Below are 19154 nucleotides of genomic sequence, written 5' to 3' on the forward strand. Positions count from 1 at the left end.
AACTGGGAGCAAACTGATGAAGGGAGAGAGCTGTGTAAAGGAGAAGATCCCAGACCTCACAGCCAGGAGCCTGGGTTCAAATCCTGCAAGAGGCAGTGTGGTTTGGGGAAGTCAGAAGACCTCACTTCTTCTGGAGCAGTAAAGCTTAGGTGAAATCATTTACTTTCTCTGAGCCTCGGGTTTCTCTCCTGTGAGATGGGAACAATAATGCCTTGACTCAGGATTCTTCTTAAGAACAAAACACAGGTGTACAGAAAAGCACTTTGTAGAAAGTGTGCAAATAGTTTGTGGTCCATCCCTCCAGCACCCACCCAGCCCGTAATATCCAGTTTGCCCCTTCCCAGCCTGTACGTCAGCTTCTCCTATGCCAGGGAGCTGGTGCGGGAACCTTGCTTCGCAAGTTCTGAAAGGAAAGCTCAGTGCCTGGCACTTAGTAGGTGCTCAACAAATAAATCAATGGAGAATGACCCCCAGGCAGGTCATGCTCCCTCTTAAGAAAATTGGCAATCTCCAAGGCTCCTTTCTCTCTGGCGCCTGTGATACTTATTTGCCTTTTTAAGGACAGACCTACGAATCACATTTAGGAAAAGTGGGTGGGTGTGAAGAGACTTTGATTAAAAGGTTAGTGCACATTTTTGGTTCCCACTTCCGAATCTTCCAGAATTTATTTTTGCCTACTTAATAAAAAGAGCCATGTCACATTTCTTTAGCTTGTCTTCTGGGTTAAAAAAAAAATTTTTTTTTTTAAGCCTGTATTTTAAACCGCCCACTCCAGCCATCCCAGGACGCGGCGAGGAGGGGGCCGCAGACAGGTGGAGCGTGTGCCGGGAAGGCGGGGACCGAGGCAGCCCGGAGGCGGGGAGGGGCGGCGGCGGAGTTCAGGAGCCCCACTCGCCCCTCCGCAGGGGGCGTCTCCGCTCCTACGCCCCGCACACCGGGTGGGCTCCTGCCTCCTGTCCTCCAACCTCCCGGCGACTCCCAGCGCCCACCGGCAGCAGCAAGGCTCCGCCAGGCTCCAGGGCCCTCCGCTCGCCCGCCCGTGTCGGGAAGCCCAGCGCCGGCCGGAGGGGCGGGGCCGGGGCGGGGCGGTGGCGCTGATGTAATCCCGGCTCCTGGGCGGAAGGATATGGAGCGCGCCCGGTTGGCTGGGCGCTGAGGCCAGTTGCCGGGTAACGGAGCGGAGCGGCCGCGGTGCGCCGCCTCCCGCCCTCCGCCGAGTGGCGCCGGAGCCGCCGCCGCTTTACGTAAGGCGCAGGCCAGGGCTGCCCGGCGCTCGGCAGCCGCTCGGAGCCCTCGGAGCGAGGAGGCGCCCCCGCCAGCCGCCGCGACGCCCGGCCGCTCGGCAGGTACCGCGGGTGGGCTGGGCGGGCTGAGCGGGCCGCGGCCCCTTGGGCGGCTGGGGCGGGCCGCCACCGCGGCCGAGGGTCTCCGGGACCGGCCTGAGGGAGGCCGGGCCGCCCCGCCGGGCCGCGGGCTCCGCGAGGACCCCGGCCGGACCCCGGGCGTGCGGTGGGCTGCTGGCCCGGGGACCCCGGCCCTGGGGAGCCGGGCGCCGGCGCACGGGGCGGACGATGAGTCCGCACAATGGGCGGGTGTCGCCGCGCTGGGAGCGGTTCTCTGGGGGGAGGCGCGGCGAGGTGGGGAGCGGACGTGCGGCCGGGGTGCGGCGCCCAGAGTGCGGCGGCCGCGGGACACCTGGAGCGGCCGGCCAGCCGGCCGGTGGGCGCTCGCGGCGCTGCCCTCGCCCAGCTGCGTCCCTCCGCCCCCTCCCCTCCTGCATTGTCCTTTAGGGGCCCGGGAAGGGAAGCCGCCGGCGGGGGAGGGGAGGGGCGGGGCGGCGCGGACGGACGGGCGCGCGGGCCTGTGGCGCTGCGCGCGCGGGGCGGGCCCTGCCGGTGGGGCGGGCCCTGAGGCGCAAGGTTCGGCGAAGGTTACGGCCGCCCGCGGGAGGGACTGGCACGCAAAGTCATCCGCGGCCGCGGCGCAGGAGGGCCTGAGCCGGCTCGGGCCGGCTCCAAGCACACGCGTCCCCGGCAGCCCCTCGGAGCTCTCCGCTCCTCCGCGCCCGAGGAACGGCTGATCGCGAGGGACATGCCTGCAGCCCCAGGACTTAGCGGGCGGTGCGCAGTTGAACGGGCCTGCCGAACTGTTGGTGGCGGACCCCCCCCGAAATCCTGGCAGAAGCCGGTTTTGATTTCACTTTCGCCACCTTTCACTTTTTGCCCTCCATAGACAGGCAATGGAGACCTCACCTAGTACAAAGTGTAGGAGATTAAGCGGGTAGGGGGACATGTGGTTCTTTGGAATGGTTTAACTAAATGTGGTTTCTGCTAATAAATATCTGGGTTGGATTCTTGGATATCTAGGTCGGCTACTTCGGCCAGGTTCCTGAGATTGAGCTTTACGTGTCTGGGTCTTTGCTTGTTTTAGAAAAACTGTGGTAGGAGATTGGTGAAGAGGTCGGGGCAAGCAGTTTTGATAATCGGTGATGCCGTGGATAAAACTAACTATACAGTCAAATCCCTAATCCCTAAGGTAGGTTTCTCCTGTGCAGTAAGACCGGGGCCCGAGCACCTTGACGTTGCATAGATTTCGAATCCGACGTGGCGGGGTCGGGGGCGGGAATCTATCACTTTGCAGCCTGAAGGTCAAATATTCTCTCATAGGTTGTTTTGGATTGATCCACTCATAAATGGTTCTCGGGATCTTTATGATAGTTCTTGGTAGCAAAAATTATTTCTGAAATTGTGCCTTTGCATACCTATAAATAAGCTTCTTGCAATGTTCTATATTCAGTTGCTGTACTTGATAAATAATGAATTTTTAATAATTCAAAAAAAATTTATTGCTTCAGTTTGGGCACATATATTACGGTTTTTGTATAAGCCTGTGTCATCAGTGAAATGCCAGTTTGGCCACTGAAACATTGAAGGAAGGAGAGAATATTACTCTTCAATATTTAACTTTGTAGAAAGTAGAATTAGAGGTACAAATGTTTTGTTTTTAAAGAAAAGTACCAGTCTTTACCATGGCATCAACATAAGGCAAATCTGTAACTATTTCAAAGGCAATTAGCTTATTTGTTACACAAGTTGCAAACATTTAAGAAAATTAAATGGATTTTTAGTGCTTCTTTAATGATACCATAGATCACTCCGTGCTTTATTTTATAGTAGCACTTTTCAAAAGCAGTAGGGTTGTTTTTATTTCGCAGTGTGGAAAGTACTGAGCCTGGGTTGTTCTCCCTGTTTCAGCAGCATTTGACTTGGAGCAGTTCATGGCCTCTGGGCCAGTTTTCTCATCTCTAAAATGGGAAGAGTGTTGATAACTGTCCCGTGGCATGGTTGGAATGATCAAGTGAGGGGAGATGTGACATTGTTATGCCAACTTTCAGTCCCTTTTAAAATACTAGGTAGTGCTAGTATGTCCAAGCTTCAGATTCCTCTCTTGGCTTAAAGCTTTCTTGTGACCCTCCCCATCCCTTCCTGTCTGCACTTTGCCTGGCTGTCAGGTCACCTTTCCTAAATCTAGATTGCATCTTGTCAGCCTCTGGCTCAGAATGCTTCTAAGGACTGACCGCCTGTTGTTTGGAGGCCAGAACCAGACTCAGCAGCATCACATTCAAGGCCCTTCACAGTCTGGCCCTGGTCATCTCTGAACTTTACCTGTCTTCTCGGTTCCCCTTCCACACTGTCCTGCCAAATGAGACTACTCTTGGTTCTCTGAACAGGCCAGGCTGCTTCATCCCTTCTTCCCTTATAACTTTTTCTCTGACTGGAATGCCCTGTCTCACTTCCACCCACTCCACTTTTTAAAAGTCCACATCTGATTTTATGTCCTCTCTGGAGCCCTTTGGAAATCCTGTCAAAGTGAATTATTCATTTCTGCAGTCATAATCTTCTATTTTTACTTTCGTTATTGCCTATATCACGTGTTGTGTATGTAATACTCTGGCTGTGGTGACCCTGTCATTATTTTATCCCCAACACCTTGCTCAGGGGTTTAACCATGAAAATGTTCAGATGTTTGCTGAATAAAGTCAAAGTCTGTAATCCACCTTATTATTATAAACGATTTTAATAACAAACATCAGTACCAACCACAGCACTGGGAATGAGGTTTTATTATATTGAAGATGGTTAATACTTAGCATATTTCTTTTCAGATATTTTTAATCTCTCACAAAATACCAAGTGGTATTTTTATACAAAGTACAAACAACCACCTCTCCCACGTGTGTGGAAACTTTCAGGGCCCATGGACCAGCAATGCTGACTGAAGTCACTGCACCCTGTCTCTTGGGAGAGGGGATCAGAGCATACGTTTTAAAATGTTCCTTACCTTTAAAGTGTAATTGCAGTCTCAGCAGATTCACGCTTTTTGTCTGAAACGTTTCTGGAGGTTTATTGTACTCCTAAGAAGTAAACTGCTTTTGAGGGCGCTTATTTAGGCCTGGATTCGAGAGACTCAGGTCTGTGTGTTGGCTCATCTCCTCACCCCTGGGGCACCATGGGCAGGTCGGTTAAATCTCTCTGGAACTTCAGATTCTTTATTTTGTGAAATGCTTTGCGGTGTCACTTAGAGTGGCTATTCTTTGTGTACTGCGTGCCCTTGTTCAGATAAAGGTAATGAGATGATACTACTTCACAGCACATTGGTCTTCCTTGTTACCCAGGCTGGAAACTTTTTGAGGCTTCCTTTTCTTGACCAGATTTTTACCAGGTCTGCCTCCATGTGTCTTTTCCATCAACCTTCTTGTTTTTGCTTTTGTTTTCCTCCACAGTTCCCCGGTCGCTGCCCTCCCTGGCTCTTGTCAGTTCTTATGGGGGTTGTTCCTGTAGGCCTGCTGACTGGTCTCCCTGTATCTAGTCTCTCTAGTCCTCCTGTGTTCTGTTCCCAGAATTATTCAATATGTAAATCAAATCGTATCATGCCCTGCCCCCCAGGTATATACCAGCGGTTCTTGACATCCCCCCGCCCCCGAGTTCCATCACGCCTGGGGTTATGACCTAGCGCTGTCCAGTAGGCTTACTCCTACAAAGATCTTCACCTTGGAGGCATCACCCCTGGCCGGTTGAGGGTTAGTGTTAGGGGTTAGGAAAGCATTCTCAGACCTGTGCCATCTGGCCTCACTCCAACTTCTAGCGTCATATTTTACTGCATCTCTCTTGTTACCTGGTATTTCAACACTAGACCTCTGGCCACTTTCATGGTTGTTGGTCTGACTTCTTTACTCTTGAATGTCCTTTCTGCCTTTTTCTTCTTATCAAAATCCTTAATACTGAATGAAGGCTTGGCTTAAATGCTTCTACTTCTATGAAAGAAGCTTCCCCTGATTTTCAGAATTAACTCTTCATTATTCTCCCACACAGTGCTTGACGATACTTCCACTCAGCTAGTTTTTCTTTTTGACTTTTTAGTTTATTCTTTACATGGATTACAGACTCGTTAAGGGGAGAGAGGAAAATCTTATCCATTGCTGATTCCCTCTAGTGTGTGAAGTAGTCTTTCACATAGTACTTGTTGACTTAGATGCTTGATTGAGTTAACTCAATCACTCTACATTCTCTGAATTTAGCAGAGGGGTAGTGGGGTTGGAATGGCTTTATGTGAGAGCTTCATGAATCCACACGACATACTCAGAACAGGGCCCAGCATGTAGTAAGTGCCCAGTAAGTGGCAGCTTTTAGCTGTTAGTTGGAGCAGGTGTAGAGAATACTAGTGGTTGGGTATGTTGATTTTTTTTTTTTAAACATCTTTATGGAGTATAATTGCTTTACAATGGTGTGTTAGTTTCTGCTTTATAACAAAGTGAATCAGCTATACATATATCCCCATATCTCTTCCCTCTTGCATCTCCCTCCCACCCTCCCTATCCCACCCCTCTAGGTGGTCACAAAGCACCGAGCTGATCTCCCTGTGCTGAGCTGATCTCCCTGTGCTATGCGGCTGCTTCCCACTAGCTATCTATTTTACATTTGGTAGTGTATATATGTCCATGCCACTCTCTCCCTTCGTCCCAGCTTACCCTTCCCCCTCCCCATGTCCTCAAGTCCATTCTCTACTTCTGCATCTTTATTCCTGTCCTGCCCCTAGGTTCTTCAGAACCATTTTTTTTTTTTTTTAGATTCCATATATATGTGTTAGCACAGTATGTTGATTGATTGTATATGCTGGTTACTGTAACAGTGTTCACAGATTTATTTCTGGCTTCTGTGTAAAGGAAAAAAAAAATCGTCTGGTCTCTCCATCTTCATTCTTTCGTTAGTTTTGGGAATTAGCAGAAAAGTGAGTATTTGGTTGGAGGGAGCTTTTGCATAAGCAGATTCATGATGGTGGTCCTAAATTATTCTGAAGACAGGAAACCTTTCTGTAAGTGAGCCAGGTTTTTTGCAGTGGCTTAAGAAAGTGGAAAATGGTTTGTCAGTTGTTATACTATATGTTATTTTTCTGTAAAACACATGCTTTCGTTTTAATCTTATAATTATATATTAAGCAGTAGAATCTTCTTATTTAGTATTTAGAATGACTGTTGAAATTTTGTTTTTGAAGTCATCTCCAAAGCTTTTTCTTGCCACTAGGCTTTCTCTGTAGTTCTCTATCTTTTCCTTTGTCTGCTCAGCAGTCTTGCCCTGTGACTAGACAGGGAGAACCTAGGGGAGGAAAACCAGCTATCATTTTGAAACTTTTAATTAAATATTTAGGTACTATTTTTAAGTTTATATGTGTTACTGATTGACAGGTTGTATCCAGAAACCTTAAAAAGTGGTATCTCTGGTTCTAACAAAATATGGAATTCCCTACTTGCAGCAACATAAGAATATGTATTAATTGCTATTTAGCTTACGTTGACTATATTGATGATTATGAGCTTTTAAAAAATCACTGGAAATATTATATTCCTATTATATTCTTAGGAATTATTATATTCCTAATAAATCTCTCTTAAAACCTGCCCCAAAGAATTGGGGATGATAGGCCTATCCCAGTGGATGAATTAGTATCAATTAGAAATAAAAGCAGTAGGACAGTTAGAAGATTAATAATTGCAAAAATGCTTGAGAATGTGTTGCTTTGTGTGTGTGTTCCTAGCTAGAGTGATGAAGGAATGTGAGTTCTGTGAATGCAGGTTGTGTGTGTGTGTGTGTGTGTGTGTGTACACGTCTGTACATGTATGTGGTTCTCTGGTTACGGGAAGCGAACCTAGGCACTGTGTGTCTATAGTCCTTATGGTGCCTGGCGCAAGGAGCGGTCACTCAGCACACACTGATGTCAGATGAGTCAGTCACACGTGGAGATAAATAAGTGTAAAGAAATGGGCCTCAGCACGTTTCCAGATTTCTTTTTTGGTAATGTGGTTGTTACCTCAATAACAGGAGGAGGTAGAAAGTGGGGAGGGATTTATTTTCCCTTTCAGCCAGGAGTTTGTTTCTAGCTCAACTACATTTTGCAAAGTACCTGTGGAATCTTAATAGCCAGTACATAACTATTTCAAAACTGTTTACCCAGCTTGGGGATTTATTCAGGCTCTTTACTTGTCTTCCTCAGTAACTATAGCTTTTTCTTGGGCATCTGATTAACATTTAGCTCCTTGTTAGCATCTTCCCTGAAGATTTTAATGGTGAGAAAGTTGAAAAAAATTTTCTTTATTGAAGTATAATTGACTTACAATATTATATGAGTTTTGCTACACAACATAGTGATTCAGTTATTTTTATACATTACAAAATGATCACGAGAAAGTTGAAATTGAATAGACACATTTTTGGTCCTTTTTTTGGTTGTTGTTTTTGCCACTGCTTCCTTTGATTACCACCATAGATAATTATTACTGATTGTATTGTTAATAGTTTTTTGCTGGTGCCATCGAAGGAGTTTCTTGTTTTTATAAGATGTAAAGCTCAATTTAAAACTATCAAAATATGTTTTGTATGATTTACCAAAACATTGTTTTGAATGTAAGTAACTCTTATAAAGCCTATTTATTTTTTAAAGAGTCCATGTTAAATCTAAAAAAGCAGTAAGTTATAAGATGAATAGTAAGTGTTCTCTTTCACTCCCCTTCTCACCCTGTACTCATTTTGAAAAATCACTGATAAGCTTCTCGGATGTCATACAAAAAAAATTACGCCTGTACTTCTAAAAATTGGAGTCATGGTAGAGAGTGTTCTTCGTTTAAACAAACACTAAACTTTGTATCTTGGAGCGCTTTCCGTATCAGCATGTATAGACCTACCTCGTGTACAGATCTACTTCACTGTTTTTTTTTGTTTTGTTTTGTTTAATTTAATTTTGGCTGTGTTGGGTCTTTGTTGCTGTGCGTGGGCTTTCTCCAGTTGCAGCCAGCGGGGGCCACTCTTCATTGCAGGGCATGGGCCTCTCACTGCGGTGGCCTCTCTTGTTGCAGAGCACGGGCTCCAGGCTCGCGGGCTTCAGTAGCTGTGGCTCACGGGCTCTAGAGCACAGGCTCAGCAGTTGTGGCTCATGGGCTTAGTTGCTCTGTGGCATGTGGGATCCTCCCAGACCAGGACTCGAACCCGTGTCTCCTGCATTGGCAGGCAGGCTCTTAACCACTGCGCCACCAGGGAAGCCCCACTGTTTTTTTTTAATGTGCCCAGTATTCTGTGGTATGAATGCACCAGAATTTATTTGATTAGTTGATGGAGTGGGTTTCCATGTTGTTATTGTAACACAGTAAGCATTTTTATACATAATGTTTTGGTAAACTTGTGTGAGAAACCTCCTTAACCTAGGCAGCCTAAAACAAAACAAAACAAAAACTGACGAACAAGTTTCTAACTTCTCTAAATTATCATTGATCATACTGAAAATTTTCTTGGTGGCTTTATTATATTTAATAATTTTAGACATTAGGCTGCGTATTTTCTTTTCTGAAGTAGTCCTGCAGGTATTTAGGGTTATTTGGGGCATTATTTAGTTTAAAAGTGGTCAGAGTTTGTGGTGAAGGGGAAAGGTAAGGGATTCTTAGAAGTAGCTATTAGAAAACGGGTAAGGAGGAGTCTGAGCTCACGCTTGTTAAAGCACTTCCTACATGTGAGGCCTTTTGTTAGGGACCTTAGGTAAAGTGTTTCCTTTAATCCTCCTGACAGCTCTTGAGAGAGGAGGTATTATCTCCATTTTACAGATGACGAAGCTGCAGCTCAGAGGTCTCAAGAAACTTCCCTAAGGTTACACGTAATACATGGCAGAGCAGGAGCCCCAACTTCTATCTTTGCAACTTAAAGTTAACGTACTTCCCACTGCCCGGCTCTTCCTAGAGATTCATTGGTTCACACGGCACTTGTCTGCTCACAGTGTCCTATGCCTAGATGCCAAGATGGTTAGACATGCACGAGACTTACACGGGGCGGGAGGGAGGGAGCAGGAGGGAGGGAGGAAGAGCCATCGGCTTCCGTGCAGGTGTGATCCAGGGGGAGGAGAGATGGGGGAGGGCAGGCCAGAGCAGCCTCAGGCCAGGGCAGTTTGGAGACTGTCTTGGCCAGGCTGCTGGCTGCTCGGCAGGTCAGATCTGTACCCCATCCTGGTCAGCATTGCTGGGAGCAGCCTGAGGGGCACGTGGCCTGATGTCTTTGCCACCATGTAGCAAGTGGAGACTCTCAGTCAGCTGGGCTCCCCACGGCAGGCCGTCTCGAGGGGCCGCCTGACCAGCCCATGGCCACCACACCATTCAGCGCTGGGGCGGGTGGGGGAAGCAAGCAGATGGGTACACGGGTCAAGTGCAGATGCGTGCTGAGAGGGAAAATGAAGTAGGCCGGAGGGGTGTTGTGTGTTTAGGGTGGGCAGGAAAGGGCTCTCTGGTAAGACATACTTGAGCTGAGACCTGAGGGGAAAAGGGAGAAAGGTGTGGGGCTGTCTGAGGAGCAGAGCATTATTCAGGGCGAGGGCAGAACAAGTGGAAGACCCCGATCGTGCATCGTTATGAAGGTGGAACAAACGTTATGAAGGTGGAACTGAACGGAGAGGACTCGCTGACAGGTTGGATTGGAATGTGAGAGAAACAGGAGGAGTTAAGGATGATGCCAGAGCTTTTGATTTGAGCAGTGGAAGCACGGAGTTGCCCTTGACTGACACTGGGAAGGTCCTGGCAAGGTTGTCGGTGGTAAGAATTTTTGGGTTTTCATTTGTGTTTTTTAAGAGATGTTGTAAGTTGAGATGCCATTCAGACATCGTCTAGTAGCTTGATGGCTCTGTAAGTTTTGGGTTCATGAGAGAGAAGTGGGGGTGAGAGAAAGTTTGGAGTAATCTCTAGATAGATGTAGAGATTACAGTCATGGGAGTGGAGATCAGCTAGGCCTGTGCTGTTCAGTAAGGTAGCCATGAGCCACCTGCGGCTTCTGAGCACGTGAGATGAGGCTGGTTTGACTCGAGATGTTCTGTAAGTGTCACATACACACCAGATTTCAAAGACTTAGTATGCGAAAAAAAGAATGTAAAATAGCTCATTAATGATCTTTTACCTTGATTATATTTGGAGTGATAATATTTTGGGTCTGTTGAGTTAAAGTATATTATGAAAATTAATTTCATCTGTTTTTTTTAATATGGCTGCTAGAAACTTTTAAATTACATTGGCGTGACTCAGGTTTTGCTATTGGATGGCTTCAAAGGAGGAAGTGAATGTAAACAGAGAAGTGTGAGGCCTGGGCGGAGAGCTGGGGAAGAGGAGGGGCCCGCAGAGGAAGGGCCGAGAGGGCGGGGCAGTGAGGGTGGTAACAGTTGTGGTCTCTAGGGCTTGAGCGAAAGAAAAGTACCAGAGAGCAACTAGGCCTGCCACCGTGTGACCGACGGCCGTTGCTTTAGGAGTGAACGAGTCTTGGAGGTGGTCTGTAGAGTGGGATCTTTCCCTGTACTGTTTTTTGTTGTTTAAGTGAGTCTCATCAGGACAAGAGTGCAGCCTTTTCAACCAGAGTTATAATGTAGCCTCTCTGTGGATGCAGCCGCGCAGTAGGAAGAAGCACACATTTAGGAGATTGGACACCGTTAATGCAGGCAAGTGACTCTGACCTTCAGAGGCTCGCTCTCAGGGCCTTCTTTCATCTTGCAACCTTCCCTTGATGAAACAATTGTGAGAATTTCTTACCTTCCTTTTCCCAGTTCTAAGCCGGGGAGTGGACCTAGCTTCCACGTGGCCGTCCGTTATCTAGACCTGTAATTGGGTTTTCTGGTTGACACGCAGCTCGTTCTGTTGTGGTAGTCACATGATTTGGCACGCGTCCCTCCCTGCCCGCCCGCGGCCCCAGTCCACTTCTGGCCCGATCAGCGCACAGGGCTCCAGAGCTGAGGAACAGGCTTGGCCCTTCACTGGCAACAGGCCGTCTGAGGACCTTCCGGTGCCGCTCAGGGGCTTCTTTTTACTATGTTGGTATGTGTGTTAGGCACATGTTTTTGCCCTTAGATCTTATACTTTTTCCCCCTGCATTTCATTTTCCCATTTCCAAAAGCACACTTGCACATCTAAGGACAGTGTTTCCAAGTGTTTTCACTAGCCGTGTGATAGAAGCTGTCACGGACCCCGCAGCTCCTCTGCGTGGAACTCGCTTGGGCCTTGCCAGGGTAGGCTGGCGACCACCTTGAGGAGGCTCGGGTCGCGCCCTGCAGTCTGCACTGGCTGCGGTGGGGCAGGGCTGGTCTCCCTTTCTCTCTGGCTTGGGAGTCAGGTCTGTCAGCTTCTCGAGATGCCTCTGTGCCTGTGGGGACAGTGAGCAGAGATGGCTGAACCAGGAACTGATTCAAAGGAGACGCTAAATGCAAAGTAGGAAGACTTGGCTTTGTTTCTTTACAATTATCTGATGGCAAGGCTACAGGTTAGATGAGGGGTGGATGGTGCGATGGAAAGGGCACCAGTTTCGGACCTAGGCCCACAGTGGCCCTGGTCTTGACTCACCTGGGACCCCGAATACATGTTTAAGTTTCTTAATCCATAAAATGAGGAGGTTTGGTTGAGCTCAGTGTTTGTTCATGCTGTGAAAGCAGTGTCTGCACAAAGTAGGTGCTCAAAGACTTATTGAATGAACGGATGAAGAAAAGAATTCTAGAGAGCCCAGGTACTTAGGGCATGAGGCAGAGGATGGGGTGACGGGGAGGCGTGTTTGGCCAGGCCCCCCCCTCACCTCTGCTCCTTCAGCCTGTCTCAGATATGGTACTGGGTTCTGCTGCTTTGAGAAATGTTTGCACAACACTGGGTTAGCAGACCCATCTCTGAACGTGAAGCCGGCACGCTTCCGATGCTCCCCGCTGTCACATCCCTGTATACTTAGTGCCAAGGTAAAAGTTGTGGGAGAATAAATGCAGTTGCAGTCATGGTGGGGTGGGGAGTGCTGCAGAGGTGCTGTATCGTTTCCTGGCGCAGCTGTAATGAAGTGCCACGAGCTAGGCGGCTGAGAACAGCAGACGTCCTCTCTCAGTTCTGGAGGCCAGAAGTCTGCAGTCCAGATGTTGTCAGCAGGGTTGGTTCCTTCTGGAGGTTCTGAGGGAGGACCTGCTCTGTGTCCCTCTCCTCACTTCTGGTGGTTACTGGCAGTCTTTGGCATTTCTTGGTTTGTAGGCACAGCAGTCCAGTCTTCGCCTTTGTCTTTGTGTGACATTCTCTGTGTGTCTTTGTCCACATTTTCTTCTTCTTATAATGACATCAGTCATTGGATTAGGGCCTGAACAGAGGTAGATTGAAAATGAGTAGTGCTTGTAAGAGAACGAAGAAGAGTTACTAATTGAAAGTGATTACGTTGCCTAGAGCTTTGATAAGCATATTCATGTTCTTAAACATAAAACGTAGAGTTTCCATAGAGTGGAATGGTGGATCCTGGTTTTTCTGCAGAGCAAACGATGTGTGAGGATGATCATTTCATGCATGTGCTGAAATCACATTCTCTTAGCTTTAAAATTACTAGACAACATGCCACCATTACCTTCCAGGTTAAGCTGCCTTGTGTCCCCCACTGTGTCTTGCACAGAGTAAACATACACCAAATGGTGGTTGTTTCTGATATTTAACTATGATTAAGGGGGTCGTGAATCTGATGGGGCAGTTGGTTCCTTTATGAGTTCTTTGGTAGGTGGGTTCTCTGGAAAGCAGCTGCAGATAGTTTAGCATGCAGAATGTTGATTAGGAAGTACCCCTGGGAGGGACTTCCTGGTGGTCCAGCGGCTAAGGTACTGTTCTGCCAACGCAGGGGGCCTGGGTTTGATCCCTGGTCAGGGAACTAGATCCCACATGCCGCAACTAAATGATCCCGCACGCCGCAACTAAAGAGCCCGAATGCTGCAATGAAGGTCAAAGATCCCACGTGCTGCAACTAAGACCCGGCACAGCCAAATAAAGAAGTAGATATTTAAAAAAAATATTAAAAAAAAAAAAAAGTACGCCTGGGGGCCACACCTGCAGAACCTGCAGAAGGAAGGGAGAAGCTGGGCTGCTTTGCAGGCCCAGTCACAGCCTTGGCGCCCCCCATGGGGAGCTGTGGAGCTAGAACAGCCCTTCAGAGTTGCCCCAGGTTGGACCTGTGTACTCTCAGTCAGTCATCAGATGTGGGGCGGTCCTGGGAAGGGTCAGGACGCTGGAAGGGACAGCTCCCTGCAGCTGAGGCAGTCCCTGAGGGGCTGGCACAGCACTCCCAGCAGCTGGCAACGTGTCCTTCAGTTGCGGGTCTGGCTGGTACATCACAGCATCTGCCACAGTTGGACAGTATTTTTCTTAGAAAATTTTTGATTGATTTGATTTGATTCATTGGTTAGCCTTCTGGAGAAATACAGGATAAGTCTGTCCCCTTTGTGACTCCCCTCACCCCTCCCCACTGTGTATGTAATGTGTATGTATATGTGGCAGGGGTGGGCTCGGGTGGTGAACAGAGTTACAGTTCGCCGTAAGCTTTTCTGTGCCAGGTTAGACACGCTGGTTTCCTTAAACTTACGTTATTTCACGTGGTTTTGATGCTAACCTGCTCTTTTCTTGGTGTGGTTGAGACTTCCTTGGTTTTCTTTAGCCATCTGTCTGCCTGTTTTCAAGTATTTATCAGTGACATTGAGGTCCTCAGAGCAATAGCTCATTCTCAAAAATGTGAAACCTATTTAATGTGAATTTAAATTCTTATCTCATTTTATGCTACTTCTCTCTTTCCCCTGTTGATTTGCCCTGCTTTGATGATTTGAAGGACCCTTTACAGAATCCGTGGTCATATTGGACTCCATTAGAGGAAAGTGTGTAATTCCTGGAAAGCCAGAGTTAGATGAGACCATTGCTGTTAAAGTCGTCCCCTTTGGGGCCAGAAGGATCCTTCTGGGTTGTTGCAAGTTGTTATCAGATGGTCTGTGGTGGTGAAGAGCTTGACCCTGGCGTTAGCTCAGTCTGCTTTCATATCCGAACTCTTCCTCTTTTCTTGCTGTTTGGGGAAATTAATTTCCTAAGTTTCATTTTCATCATCTGTAAAAAGGGAACACATAGATAGTAAGGATTCAGTAAACGTAAGCTGCTTCTGCCGTTGCTGGAAGAAAACCACACTTATGTTATAAGGAAGAAAGTATCTTTGTTCACTAATTCTAGATATAGGTGACTGAGCTATATCTGTGATCTTAGCAAATGTCAAGTAGAAGGAAATGTTCTTAACTAATAAAGAATGTCTACAGAAAACTTAGAGAGACATCTGTCTTAGTGAGGGTGTGGAAACATTTCCTGTATAATCTTGTACAAGACAAAGGGTGCCCCACTGATACTACTTCTCCTCACCGTGGTCCCGAGCACCAGCCCACACAAGGAGAGAACAGCGTTAATGGGATTGGAATGCTGGGAACACAAAACTGTTGTCATACGCAGACAATGATTGTGTAGAAGACCTAAGAGAATCTGTAACCTAGTATCTGGGAGTAAATCTAATAGCCACGGTCTGTGTGTTGAAAATTAAAACTTATTTGAAGGACATAAAAGGAGATCCAGTTCAATGGAGAAATGGCCCTTGCTCAGTACTGCAAAGCAGTCAGTTCTCCTCAGATTGATCTGTATATGTAATGCATTTCCAATTAAAATCCCAGTAGGGTTTCTCATAGAATGTGATGCTTGATTCTAAAATTATAAGAAAAAGCAAAGGGCCAAGATTGGGAAGACACCTCTGGAGAAAAATCTCGAGACTTCATGGAAAGGTCTAGTGATGAATACAGCATGGTGCTGGCGTGGGATGAGTATACTGAGCACAAGACCTGTGATTATGTGGAACTTTGATACAGGAGAGAAGTGGTGCTACAGATGGGGGTGCAGGGCTGATCCGTAAGTGATGCTGGACAGTTGATTTTCCTTGTAGAAAAGAAATGAAATTAGATGCCTTCTTCACAATTCCACTTCACTAATTCTAGACATAGGTAACTTGTGGATGGGTTAAGGACTTGAGTATTTTATTAGACTTTACAAGGTTGTACTTTGATGACCAAAACCCCAAATCTCAGTGACTTAAAACATCAAACATTTCTTCCTGGTTCACATCACATACTGGCTGCTGTGGCTCTGTTTTAGGTGTCTTCTCATTCTGGGGCCCATGCTGTTCTGTGATACCAGAAGAGGCCAGGCTGAATCCCATGATTAATTTTTTTTTTTTTTTTTTTTTCGGTACGCGGGCCTCTCACTGCTGTGGCCTTTCCCGTTGCGGAGCACAGGCTCCGGACGCGCAGGCTCAGCGGCCATGGCTCACGGGCCCAGCCGCCCCACGGCATGTGGGATCCTCCCGGACCGGGGCACGAACCCGTGTCCCCTGCATCGGCAGGTGGACTGTCAACCACTGTGCCACCAGGGAAGCTCCCATGATCACTTTTAAAGCATCTTTTTGGACCTGGTGTATGTTATGTCTGACCAGTCATAGGGAGCAGTGCAGGGGCATGTACTGAGGCTTCAGGGAGGTGCTGCCAGTCTGTCCCGTGGTGACAGTAGAGACCTGCTGGGTAAAGGGATGGATAAGGGAAGGAAAAGGCTAGTTGGGAACAATAGTATTGCAGTCTGCCACAAATGCGAGAAGAGAAACTTGAATACTTTCAGACGAAAATGCAGACAAGTATCTTTCTGATCTTGAGGTAAGGAAGGATATCTGAAGACAGTGTTCTCAAACTTTAAAGTATATGTGTTATCTGGGGGATGTGATAAAATGCAGATTCTGATTCAGTGGATCTGGAGTGACGTCTTAGAGTCTGCATTTCTTTTTTTTTAATCTTTTTATTTATTTATTTGGTTGCACCGGGTCTTAGTTGAGGCAGGTGGGCTCCTTAGTTATGGCATGTGAACTCTTAGTTGCAACATGCACGTGGGATCTAGTTCCCTGACCAGGGATCAAACCTGGGCCCCCTGCATTGGGAGTGCACTCCACTGCGCCATCAGGGAAGTCCCAGAGTCTGCATTTCTAACAAGCTCCCAGGGAATGCTGATGCTGCTGGTGCATGCACCACACTTTGAGTAGCAAAGTCTTTAAGGCACATAAAGTGCCAGCCATAAAAAGGGAAGATTGATAAACTCAGCATATTAAAGTTAGAATTTTTTATCAAAGGATAGCATAAAGAAAATGATGAGCCACACACTGGGAAAAATACTTCTGGCATATATAACTGGTGAGGGATTAGTGTCCATTATATGAAGAACTTCTAGAAGGCCACAAAAAAGAAACATTTCAACAGAAAAATGAGTAAAAACTGTGCACAAGTAGTTCAGATATGAAGAATCATAGCCAATAAGTATATGAAAAGGTGCTTGTCACTAATGATAAGGGAAATGCAAATTAAATCTCCATGAGCTATTTTTCTTTTTTTACATTCACTACAGTGACAAAGATTCACGTCTCTGAGTACCATGTATTAGAGAGGATGTAGATTAAGGGATAACTTACATACATTGCTGATTGGAGTGCAGTACTGGTATGATCTCTTTGGGAAATAATTTTACATTATGTTGCACAGTTCAGCATTTGTGTATCCTATAACTTGACAGTCCCACTTTTGGGTATATATCTTCAGGAGAAATGTGTACCAAGAGCCATATACCAGACTGTTCATAGCTGTTGTGTTTATAATAGCAATTGGAAACAACTCAAATGTTCATTGACAGGAGATTGAATGAAATATGGTATTTATACAATGGAGTATTATAAAATAGTAAAAGTGAATAAACTTCTGCATACAACATGAGTGAATTTTGGAAACATATGCTGAGTAAAAAAAGGAAGTCCCAGGAGATTATATACATTGTAATACCATTTTTACAGAGCTCAAGAATAAATACAACTGAAAAATATATTGTTTAAGCAAATCTGCATTTGTGACAAGTTTTGTCTTTTAAAACAATCAAAGAAATGACAGAGGTTAGTAGCCACTGTTGGATGGGGAGGCAGTGGGATGGGGTGGGACGGGGTGGGGAGGTGGACAAATAAATGGTAATGTGTTCTAGGCTGGGTGGTACTAACTACCTTTTTGTGTTTTATAACTGAAAAGCGTTATGTGCGTAGATGTTTTACCTGTAATAAAAGCAAACGTTAATACCACTAGTAGGCTCCGTTAGAAGACAGATGAAAGAGACAGGCCTGCTCTGTCTTAAGTGATTGTGTTAGTCAGGGTCCTCCAGAGAAGCAGAACCAATGGGATAGGGGTGGGGTGGAGGGTGGGGAGATAAGGAACTGTTTCATGTGATTGTGGAGCCGGAGAAGTCCAGACCCAGGAGAGCTGATGGTGTAGTTCCAGCCTGTGCGTGGAAGCGTGAGACCCCGGAGAGCTGATGGGGTACCTCCAGTTCCGTCTGAAGGCGGGAGAAGACCAGTATTCCAGTTCAAAGACGGACAGAGAGAAAGAGAATTCTTTCTTACTCCTGTCGTACTCCGGCCTTCAGTGGACTGGGTGAGGCTCACCTGTGTCGGGGAGGGCTGTCTGTGTTACTTAGTCTACTAATTCAAATGCTAATCTCACCTAGAAAACACCCTCACAGACACAGCCCAGAAACGCGTTTACCAAATATCTGGGCACCCATGGCCCAGTCAAGTTGGCACCTAAAATTGTGCCAGATATCTGGGCACCCATGGCCCAGTCAAGTTGGCACCTAATAGTGACCATCTCCCTTCCTAACTTCAGTTGCTCCTCTAGTAAAGATCACAGATCCCTGGGGAGGCATCCTTCTATTTCAGTTAACGCTTTCTCAGAGTTTCATTATTCTGAGCAACCATCAGGCCAGAGCACTAGTTAGCTAGCTTTGTAGGAGGCCTGGGTGGTGTTGGCTGTGCTGTGCTTCATCTTCATCCCTCCCCCAAGGACATAAGGACACAAAGGGGATTTTGCTGGAACATAATAGGATACACAGTGGTGATTCAGGTATAGAGCAAGGCGAAGTAGATTGGTGATGTAGGGAGCGCAGAAGAATGAAATTAATTGATGTGAGATTATCTCAGGGAAAGAATGACAGAACATTGAAGGAAGGATAACAGTTAAATATGAGTGCATGGCGGTCCAGTGGTTAAGACTTCGCCTTCCAGTGCAGGGGATGTGGGTTCGATCCCTGGTCGGGGAGCTAAGATTCCACATGCCTCCTGGCCAAAAAGCAAAACATAAAACAGAAGCGATATTGTAACAAATTCAATAAAGACTTAAAAAAAATGGTCCACATCAAAAAAAAATCTTAAAAAAAAATGAGTTGCATGTATGTGCAACTCTTGTGTAAATTGAGGCCTAGCTAACTTACGTTCAAATGGAAATATCCTCTGGGTAGTTGGGAATATTAGACTGAGAGGTCAAAGTAGGAGAATTGATTTGTAGATGGTGACATTTGCATAAGTTACACAGATCTTTAACATTGTCATTGAATAGTTGAAACATAAATGTTCATAGGGTCTGTAACACAACTCTAGGTAAAAGTCACTCCAGTAGTTATAATTACTGGTACCTGAAAGATGCATTAGAACAAGATTACTCTAATTTATTAAATATTTCAAGGGATGATAATCTCTTTCTTTTTAGAGTTGTTTAATTTCATATTCATCTGAGTAGAATACTCATTACTAACCCCCAAATCAGCTATTTCACATGACAGAAAACTTGACCAGAATCTATAAGAAAGGAATAATCAATTTCATATTTGACATGAGTTGTTTGAAAGTTGATTTTTTTGTTTAGTGTTTGGATAGTTAACT

The 19154-nt window shown here is 46.3% G+C and overlaps 1 protein-coding gene across 2 annotated transcripts in view; it reads left to right on the forward strand.

Annotated features, from left to right (window-relative positions):
* Positions 1 to 1223: 1223 nt before the first annotated feature.
* The window catches only part of KIAA0232, an 89310-nt gene continuing 71379 nt past the window's right edge, over positions 1224 to 19154 (forward strand). For both annotated transcript variants that reach the window (XM_082652825.1, XM_082652826.1), the window contains exon 1: positions 1224 to 1346. The gene's annotated coding sequence lies outside the window, so the exon portion shown is untranslated. The remainder of the gene's footprint in view (positions 1347 to 19154) is intronic.

The sequence above is a fragment of the Grampus griseus genome (assembly GCF_964374135.1).
Source record: "Grampus griseus genome assembly, chromosome: 4".
Lineage (NCBI taxonomy): Eukaryota > Metazoa > Chordata > Mammalia > Artiodactyla > Delphinidae > Grampus > Grampus griseus.